The sequence below is a fragment of the Crotalus tigris genome, unplaced genomic scaffold (genome assembly GCF_016545835.1).
Source record: "Crotalus tigris isolate CLP2741 ecotype Arizona unplaced genomic scaffold, ASM1654583v1 scf7180000017628.32516253702:7417878, whole genome shotgun sequence".
NCBI classification, from domain to species: Eukaryota; Metazoa; Chordata; class Lepidosauria; order Squamata; family Viperidae; genus Crotalus; species Crotalus tigris.
Genome location: NW_024096523.1, coordinates 7,402,032 through 7,412,716, shown reverse-complemented (window position 1 = coordinate 7,412,716; position 10,685 = coordinate 7,402,032).

Here is a 10,685-nt window from a genome sequence, read left to right as displayed (position 1 = left end):
GTTTGTTTTTCTTCTTTGTTGATTTTGCATCCCAGGTATTCTGTTATAACTGCAGCTGTGCTGTACATTAGTTTGTTTGTTTCTTGCAATGAATTGGTGCTTATACTTGATATTGCAATATTTGCATCTTTTAATGCTTGTGCTAGCTGTTTCTTTGGAACAAGCTTCAATGCAGGTAGCCTTATTTTGTTGTTTTTGTGCTGTTCTAGATGCTCAGTTATTCTTTGTTTCAATTCTTTTATTTCTTTAGTTAGAGGGTTTTGTTCTTCCTGAGGAAGAGGTGCCTGGTTTCCAAATGAGAACAGTTGTATATCTCTGCTGGATTCCTTCACTGCCAACTCCCCCTGGTTTGCCTCTACATTCTGAATTACTTCTGGTACGGCTTTGATTTCTTTGCCCTGGGTAAACCTTTGCAGTTCGTCCAATTCTGTTTCTGTGAATATTTTATTTCGTGTTATAAATCGGCGTTGATCTGCTAGTCTCTGTTATGTTATTTCTGATTCTGGATGTTGTTCTTTCCAGAACTGGTGCATTCGTTTTAGATATCCTCTTCTTGTTGGACTTGATCTGTAGTAACAGATCATTATTTCTTTGTTTTCCATCACTGTGTATCTGCGACGGGTAGACACCTTTTCTTCCAGTAGTTCTGCAGCTGCTGGCCCTGGTTGCTCAGCCAACAGTCCTGAGTCCTGTAACCCATTTTTCACCAGATATCCAGGAACTCCAACATCTAGTGCGGACCTTGTTAACCCGGGCGACGTCCGAGCCGGTATGGCATTCTGAAATTTACGTCTCACCATATTTTTTATGGGAGAGACACTCTTTGTCTGACTCCTCTGATGAGACCTATCCAGTATGGTTGAACCTCTGGCATAGCTCTCATCTTCCTCAGAGTACACAAGCCCCACAACCATGTCAAGGTAGTGCCTCACTGGGGGGGGGATTATTATTATTATTATTATTATTATTATTATTATTATTATTATTATTAGGGATCATCGCACAGTCAGCCAGATGTTCAGACTGGATTTGGCATTTTGTCTACCTATCGAGTCCTTACCCAGGACCTGGGATAGGCAGATGTGGATGTTTGATGGTATTACAGATATCGTCGCAGGATGGAAGCAGTTCCTAATAAGGCCGCCTTTTGCAATTGACTAATAGCGAATTTGTCAATGCCAATGGTGTCAAGTGGTGCTCCATGGTTTTTTGGAATTGCACCCAAGGAGCCTATTACTATTGGTACTACCCTTGCTTGCTTTTTCCACAGTCTTTCTATTTCATTTGATAGGTTCTTTTTGTATTTTTGTTTATCTTCTCCAGTCTTTTCTCATCTATTCTGCTGTTCTCCAGACACTGCAGGTCCTATCCAGCTTTTTTGTCTTTCTATCAACAATTGTTAAGAGTCTGGGGTGTTTATGTTGCAGGTGCTTGTCTGTTTGAATTCTGAAGTCCCAGAGCAGTTTAATTTTATCATTTTCTCTCACTTTCTCTATTTTATGATCCCACCAGTTTTTGCTTACAGGCAAATGATATTTTTTGCAGATCTTCCAATGCACCATTGTTGCTACTTTGTCATGCCGCTGCTTGTAATCAGTTTGTGCAATCTTCTTGCAACAGCTTACCAAGTGGTCCACTGTTTCTTCATCTTCTTTGCATAGGCGGCACTTACTGTCTGTTGCTGTCTTCTCAATTTTGACTTTGTATGCATTTGTCCTTAAGGCTTGGTCTTGTGCAGCCAAAATTAGTCCCTCGGTCTCTTTCTTCAATTTTCCTGCTCTTAGCCATTGCCAGGTTTTATTATTATCTGCTTTCCCAGCTATTTTTTTTCATGTATTGGCCAGGTAGTGCTTTGTCTTCCCATGCCTCTATTCTGTTCTTCATTTGGTCTTTCTTGTAGGCCAGTTTGGTCTCTCCAGTAATTAGTAAGCCTTCCTGATATACTAATTTCAGTGCATCTTCATCATTGTTCTTCAGATATTCTTCCAAAGCCATTTTTTCTTCGTCAACCATCTGATGTCCTTGTAGCATTCCACGCCCACCTATTTGCCTTGGTAGATAAAGTCTATCAATGTCACTGCGTGGATGAAGGGCATGATTCATTGTCATTATTTTTCTGGTCTGCCTATCCATTGCTTTTAGTTCTGCTTGAGTCCAGTCCACTATTTCAGCTGTGTACCTAATGACTGGGATTGCCCAGGTGTTGATTGCCTTTATGGTCTTTCCTCCATTGAGTTTGGATTTTAAGATCTTCTTCACTCTCTTGATGTATTCACCTCTAATCTTTTTCTTGACTTCAGTGTGCTTGATGTTGTCAGCTTGAAGATACCCAAGTATTTGTAGTACTCTTCCTCATCCAGACTCTTAATGTTATTTTCGTGGGGCATCTTGATTCCTTCAGTTTTCACTATTTTTCCTTGTTTGATAGTAAGTGTGGCACATTTATCCAAGCCAAACTCCATTGCAATATCTTGGCTCTATATACAGACAGTGTTGAGCAGCAATTCTATTTCAGATGATGTTTTTACATACAGCTTCCAGATCAATCCATATAAAGGAGTGTAAAGTCTGGCAGATGTTTTTTTGATGTTTGATAGCCCCTGTCCTGATTATTCGTATTGTTTACAGTGAGAACCAGTGCAATAACAACTCTAGGTGATAATGAATCTCCTTGAAATATTCCTCTCTTGATATTAACCTCTCCCAGCCTCTCACCATGATCTGCAACTGTGTCTTCCATTGTGCCATCGATCTTTGCACAAATTTTCTGATGTTTCTACTGACTCCTGTTATTTCTAGGCACTTTATTATCCAATCATGTGGCAGAGAGTCAAATGCCTTTTTGTAGTCAATCCATGCAACATTCAGGTTGGTCTTCCTTCTGTTGCAGTTTTCCAAGATCATTTTGTCTATTAGGAGTTGATCTTTCCTTTCTGCTCAGGTGGAAAGAGATTGTTGTCAACTAGATGCTGTTGCACTGCATCAGCTACTATACCAGTTAGTAATTTGAAAGTTGTTGGTAAGCAGGTAATTGGCCTGTAGTTACCTGGTGTTGCCCTTTTGCTGGATTTTTCATTATTAGGTAGGTTTTCCCAGTTGTTAGCCACTTTTCAATTTCTCCTCCTTGTAGTATATTGTTGAACTGTTTGGCAATGAGTGGGTGTATAACAGTTAGATGTTTCAACCAAAACCCATGCAGTTCATCTTCACCTGGTGCTGACCAATTTTTGATTTTCTTTGCTCTTTTTTCTACCATTTTTGTTGTTATTACTAGTTCTTTCATTTCAACTTCTGTTTTATTTGCATCCACCTCTTTTAACCAAGCCGCATCCTTGTTGTATTTCTTTGGGTTATCCCATATCTGCTTCCAGAACTGCACTGTTTCTTCCTTGTCAGGTACTGACTGATTCCTTGCAGTTTCTCCATTGATGGATTGGTAGAAACGTTTCTGATTGGATTGAAATTGGAGGTTCTGCCTATAGTTTGCAATTCGAGCTTCCTATCTACTGATTTTCCTGGCTATAGCTGTTATTTGTTGCTTTATTATTTCCAGTGCTTCCTTGATCTTCCTTGTTTCTAAGTGGTATTTCTTGATTAGGTATTCTTTGGTCTTCTTGTTCTTCAGCTTCTTTTCTTTCATCTGTTCTAGCTTGCTTGCATGTGATCTTAACTTGCTGATCTTATTTTCTAGTCTAACCTTCCATTTTTCTGGTGCACTGTTTGTTTGTTTTTTCTTCTTTGTTGATTTTGCACCCCAGGTATTCTGTTATAACTGCAGCTGTGCTGTACATTAGTTGGTTTGTTTCTTGCATGAATTGGTGCTTATACTTGATATTGCAATTTTGCATCTTTTTAATGCTTGTGCTAGCTGTTTCTTTGGAACAAGCTTCAATGCAGGTAGCCTTATTCTGTTGTTTTTGTGCTGTTCTAGATGCTCAGTTATTCTTTGTTTCAATTCTTTTATTTCTTTAGTTAGAGGGTTTTGTTCTTCCTGAGGAAGAGGTGCCTGGTTTCCAAATATCTCTGCTGGATTCCTTCACTGCCAACTCCCCTGGTTTGCCTCTACATTCTGAATTACTTCTGGTAAGGCTTTGATTTCTTTGCCCTGGGTAAACCTTTGCAGTTCGTCCAATTCTGTTTCTGTGAATATTTTATTTCGTGTTATAAATCAGCGTTGATCTGCTAGTCTCTGTTCTGTTATTTCTGATTCTGGATGTTGTTCTTTCCAGAACTGGTGCATTCGTTTTAGGTATCCTCTTCTTGTTGGACTTGATCTGTAGTAACAGATCATTATTTCTTTGTTTTCCATCACTGTGTATCTGCGACGGGTAAACACCTTTTCTTCCAGTAGTTCTGCAGCTGCTGGCCCTGGTTGCTCAGCCAACAGTCCTGAGTCCTGTAACCCATTTTTCACCAGATATCCAGGAACTCCAATATCTAGTGAGGACCTTGTTAACCCGGGCGACGTCCGAGCCGGTATGGCATTCTGAAATTTACGTCTCACCATATTTTTTATGGGAGAGACACTCTTTGTCTGGCTCCTCTGATGAGACCTGTCCAGTATGGTTGAACCTCTGGCATAGCTCTCATCTTCCTCAGAGTACACAAGCCCCACAACCACGTCAAGGTAGTGCCTCACTGGGGGTTATTTATTATTATTATTATTATTATTATTATTATTATTATTATTATTATTCAATCAATCAGTCAGTCAGTCAGTCAATCAATCAAATCTTTATTATGGTCATAGACCAGAATAAATTATCCATTTTTTCAAGAAGTGTCCTAACGTCAGCGCCAACTGGCTCTACATGCGCATTTATAACTTCTTGCTTGATTAATGTAGGTCTCCATGTATCTGTTGCAAAAATCCATGTCGACTTAGATGACAGTAAAGAATTATGGTTTTCTCTATCTCTTTATTATCCTGTCATGGTCCACTTTTGCAGTATATATAGATTGGGGGCTTCTAGAACATGAAAAACAAACAAACAAACAAAGAAACTTTTATTTTTATGAAGTTTTTAATTATTGATGTAATGAATCCACTTCTCACGCTCAAACTATCTTTATTACTCCATTTCAAATATAGGGATAAAAATATAAGAATGTCTTGTTAGAAGTAAATTTTGTTCCATTCAGAATACCTGACAAATTTCAATCATGAATCTTCCAGTCCTACTTGGAGATGTTATACATTGGAATGTCCCTTCAGTATGCAAACATTATCTAATAGTGGTCTACTTCCTTTTTATTGTCGTTTTAATCCCAAAACCCGTTATGCAGGCTTCGCTTTGCTGTCCATCAAGGTTAAAACATCTGCATCAGCTCATTTGATTGTGCGTGTTGAAAAGAGGAGGAAGATGAAAGCAAGAATGCCTCTCTCTTTTAGAAGTATTGGCTTCAATCGGGGTCTACCAGAGGCCAGAAAAATGTCCAGACTGGCAAAATTTAAGCATTTTAAGTGTATTAAATTATATGTCATCCTCCTAGATTAGTTCTGCAGCTGAGTATTGATTTTGGTTTTCCAGAGGGATTTTATCTTCATAATCTGTTCATACAGATTATAAAAGATTGGACCTTAATCAAATGTCAAAAAAGAGATGGAAGAAATATTATCCCATTATTTATATATTTGATACTGGTGAATAGATGTGTAAAACAAAAAAAAAACCTAGAGTACTATTATTTTTCAGAATCCTTCCTGTGAATCCATATTACGTTATCTACTAACTTGCACAATGAAGGCAATTCTTATAAAGCGTGTTCTTTCATCAATTCATCAACAGAGACATATTTGAACATTTGTTCATCCTTTACATAAAGACTACAAATGTATCATTATATTGACTTTTAGTTTTACATTTTCTACTGTCCACTTACTGTTCCTCAGCATGAAAACCAAAATGTTTGGGCAGCCATATTCTTTTTATATTTCTCTTTTTGTTGTTGTTGATCTAATTATTTTCTTCCCTTTCTTGTTTTCTTCCTGTTTTTCTCCTTTCTGAACTTCAGATTTTTTTCTCTTTTTTTCTGTTTTTTGTATTAGTTTGTACCTTTTTTATAGTAATGTTTAATAAAATTAAAGAGAGTGCAGAGAAGAGCAACAAAGATGATTATGACACTGGAAGGTAAAACACGAAGAATCTTTGCAGGAATTAAGTATGCCTAGTTTAATGAAAAGAAGTACTAGGGGTGACATGATAGCAGTCTTCCAATCTCTAAGGGGCTGCCACAAAAACAAGGGGGTCAACCTGTTTTCCAAAACACTTGAAGGCAGGACAAGAAGCAATGGATGGAAACTAATCAAGGAGAGAACCAACCTAAAAATAAGGAGAAATTTCTTACAGTGAGTGTAATGTATTGGCCACAACTGTTTTAAATCACTTGCTTAATGTCTGTGTTGTGGTTCCGGCTAATGAAACATTTCCAAGAACTTCCAGGCATTTATTTTCCTAAAAGTTTTTTATTGTTACAAAATATTGGCACAGGCACAATGGAGGAATGCTAGCATCTAAGTTCTCTTCCTCTGAGCAGTTAAATTATCAGCATGTTCCCTCCCTAAATTAGCCATCATATCTCACATTATCCAATTAGTGTGAAGGTCTTTCTTTCTTTCTTTCTTTCTTTCTTTCTTTCTTTCTTTCTTTCTTTCTTTCTTTCTTTCTTTCTTTCTTTCTTTCCTGGGCTTTACGCCCAACGCCCCTTCTGCTATTTATTAACCCCATATTTACCAGACAATTCTGCATATTGTCAAAAGCAAGAATATACAATATTTGCAGCGTTGACAGTCTGACCTACATTGCTGTATTGTTTAACAGTTGCTGTTACTGAAAACCAGACTGGCTGTCTCCAAGCTGATAATGAGGTTTGGGGCGGGAGGTCTTAAAGTGGAGCCCTGATAAGGCTTCAACAAGCTACAATGGAAAACTGGGTGAATTTTCCCTAAAAGTCTAGGGAGTTTTAGTTTTACTGTGACCAGGTTGATGATCTTTACTATGGGGAAAGGCCCCAAGAATTTTGGTCCCAATTTCTTTCTGGGCAATTTGGGGCGTAAATACTTAGTTGACAAGTAAACCATTTCCCCAGCTTGGAATGTTCTTTGGGGAGCCCTCTTCCTATCCGTCTGCTTTTTACAGGTTTCAAAAGTCTTTTTTAAAGCAGTTTTTGTGTTTTTCCAAACTTCTTCCCACCCTCTCACCCACTGATCAAGTGTCTGGGAAGTGGAGGGCAACTGAGGATATTCAGGTATTGGGTTAAATTCTTTCCCTGTGGCCACTCTGAAAGGCATGTAGCTGGTGCTGCTGTACACAGAATTATTGTATGCCACCTCCACAAAAGGGAGGAGATCAGTCCAGTTTGTTGGTAAGAAACGTAGTATCTAAGATATTGCTTCACCATTTTGTTAGCGGCTTCTGTGGCCCCATTGGTGGCCGGATGAAAAACAGATGATAACCCTTGAGATGATCCAATCAATGTAAGGAAATTTCTCCAAAACTTTGCTGTGACCTGCACCCCCCTGTCTGAAATTATTCACTTAGGGGCGCCATGCAGCCAGTAGATATGTTTCAGGAACAATTTGGCCAGTTGTTGGGCAGATGGGAGTCCTTTGCAGGCAATGAAATGAGCCTGCTTCGAGAACAGGTCTATTACAGTCCAGATGACAGTATTTCCACTACTTTCAGGTAGGTCTACTATAAAGTCCATAGCTATTTGTTCCCAGGGTTGAGAAGGGTCTGCCATGGGTTGCAGTAACCCAGGAGTTTTCCCCGGGATTCTTTTCATTGTGGCACATACAGTACAACTTTTTACATAGTTTTCCACATCCTTTTTCAGCCCCAGCCACCAGAATTGCCGGCGGATGAGATGTAAGGTTTTCAAATATCCAAAGTGTCCAGCCTGTTTTACATTGTGGCTGTGTTTGAGAGCATTAAGACGTAGTGCTTCTGGCAAATATAGCTTCCCCCCTTTGTAAGCCAAGCCATCCCTGCATGTTAGGGATGCTTGATTATCTTTGAACCATTGGTCGGTGAGGAGCTCTCATTTCATTTTCTTCGCTCCAGGGTCATCCGGATTGGGGACCCTGCGAGGTGTAAGTGGACTGACAGTTTGTGGATTGGGAATAATCACCTGCTCTCATTCGCTTTTGTACTGGGGTAACCGGGATAGCGCATCAGCTAGGAAGTTCTTTCCTCCTGGTATGTACTTTAGAGTGAAGTTGAAGTGGTTAAAGTACTGTGCCCACCATACTTGCTTTGGTGACAATTTGCGGGGAGTTTTCAGTGCTTCTACATTTTTGTGATCTGTCCATACCCCAAATAGCACTTTGCTCCCTTCCAGATAGTGTCACCAGTTTAATAGCGCCCATGTAATCATGAAGGCCTCTTTCTCCCAGATTGCCCATCTCCGCTCACTCTCAGTAAATTTCTTAGAGGTGTAGGCGCAGGGTTGCAGGATCCCATTTTTGTTCTTTTGCAGTAACACAGCTCCAACTGCCACATCGCTGGCATCAGCTTGAATCACAAAGGGTTCCCCTGGGCAGGGGTGCTTCAGAACCGGTTCAGCAGCAAATAGTCTCTTTAAATTATCAAAAGCTGTTTGACAGCACATCATCCATGCTAGTGGTTGGCCCGGTCATGGCTTCCCTCCTCCTTTGCCTGTTTTGAGTAGTTCTGTAAGAGGTAGGGCAATCTCAGCAAAAGAGGGGATGAATTGACGATAAAAGTTGGCAAAACCCAGAAAGCTCTGGATCTGTTTGCGAGTCCTTGGGGACTGCCATTCAATTATACTTTTCACCTTGGCTGGATCCATTTCAATACCCTCATTGGAAATTCAGTAGCCAAGATAGTCTAATTGGGTTTGGTGAAATTCACATTTTGACAATTTGACATAAAGCTTGGTGTTCAATAGTTTCTTTAACACTTCTCTCACTAGTTTTATGTGATCAGTCATATTCGTGCTGTACATCAGGATATCATCAAGATACACCAAAACCCCTTTGTACAAGTGATCATGTAGAACCTCATTAATCAACTGTATAAATACAGCTGGGGCCCCCTGTAGTCCCAATGGTATGACTTTGAACTGATAGCTCCCCATAGGATAGTTGAAGGCAGTTTTCCACTCATCTCCCTCTTTTATTCTCACCCGGTAGTATGCCTCTCTCAGGTCTAACTTAGTGAAGACAGTCCCCTTAGCCAGATGGGTCAATAAATCCTTTAGGAGGGGGAGGGGGTATTTATTTTCCACAATCACAGCGTTGAGTCCTTTATAGTCTACGCAGAGATGAAGAGACCCATCTTTTTTCTCTTTGAACAACACACGGGCTCCCATGGAAGATTTGGCCTGTTTGATAAACCCCCTCACTAGGTTTTTGTTCATGTATCGCTGCATCTCCTCCATTTCGAGGGGGGACATAGCATACATCCTCGGATGTGGGAGTTTGGCTCCGGGAACCAGTTCTATGGAGCAGTCATTGGATCTGTGAGGGGGTAGGGCATCACATTGTTTTTCACTGAACACCTCTGCCAGGTCCTGGTATTCCTTGGGGATGACTGGTTCACCTGGAGGCAGTGAGGTGGCCATATGCTCATTGGATGGCCTAAGATGCCCAGTAATATCTGTTGAATCAATGGGGGGATCAGGCCCTATAGGTAGTCTCACAGTTCTCATTCCTTTCTCCCACAGATAAACAGCTTCCATTTGTCTAACCAGGCTAGTCCTAGGATCACTGCCTCAGTCATTTTTGGAGCCACCAGGAAGCGAATAAACTCCCAGTGTGCACCTATTTCTAGCCATAAAGGCTCGGTTAATTGTGTGATAAGAGTCCCTCCCATCTGGGAGATTGGAATGGTATTTTAGATACACAAAGAGACAAAAAAGGACCCTCTATTTCTTTTAAACAGGCTAAATTACCTAAAGCTTTTTTTGATTTGAAAGAGGACTGGGAGCTGCGAGATTATTGGCGTAAACATAACTTGGAGGAGAGAGACTTTACCTTCTTTTCGGACAGACATCAATCTTTCTCAAGAATTGACTTTTTCTTGATTACAACAGATTTATATTTTAGGGTAAAGAATGTTAAGATCTTTCCTAGGACATTGACGGATCATAGTCCAGTTTGGATGGAATTGTTTAATGAAAAAGAGGAGAGGAGATCTTGGAGGATGAATGAAAATTTATTTAGACAAGAAAAGAATGTTCAAAAATTAAAGGAGCAATTAAAGGATTACTTTGCTTTAAATATGTATAAGGGAACTTCAATGTCAATGGTCTGGGATGCAGGTAAAGCTTACATGCGGGGGATTTTGATACAAATGAATAAGGTTCATAGACAGAAGCAGGTGCAGAAACGTAAGGAGTTGGAAGATGAGATTAAATTAAAAGAAAAAGCTCTGATTTTAAACTTCACAGATGAGAAGATTAAGGAATCTATAAAATTGCTTAAATCACAATTTAATATGTTGATGGCTGATCAAACTGCAACTAATTTATTGTATATGAAACAAAATACATTTTGTAATGCCAATAAACCAGGGAGATGGTTGGCTTATCAATTGAGAAAGAAGCAGAAACAGAGAACCATAGATAAAATAAATTATAATGGTAAATTGGTATATCAGAAGGAGTTGATTAAGAAATCTTTTTTAGATTATTATCAAAAATTATATATGAGTACTAAAGTA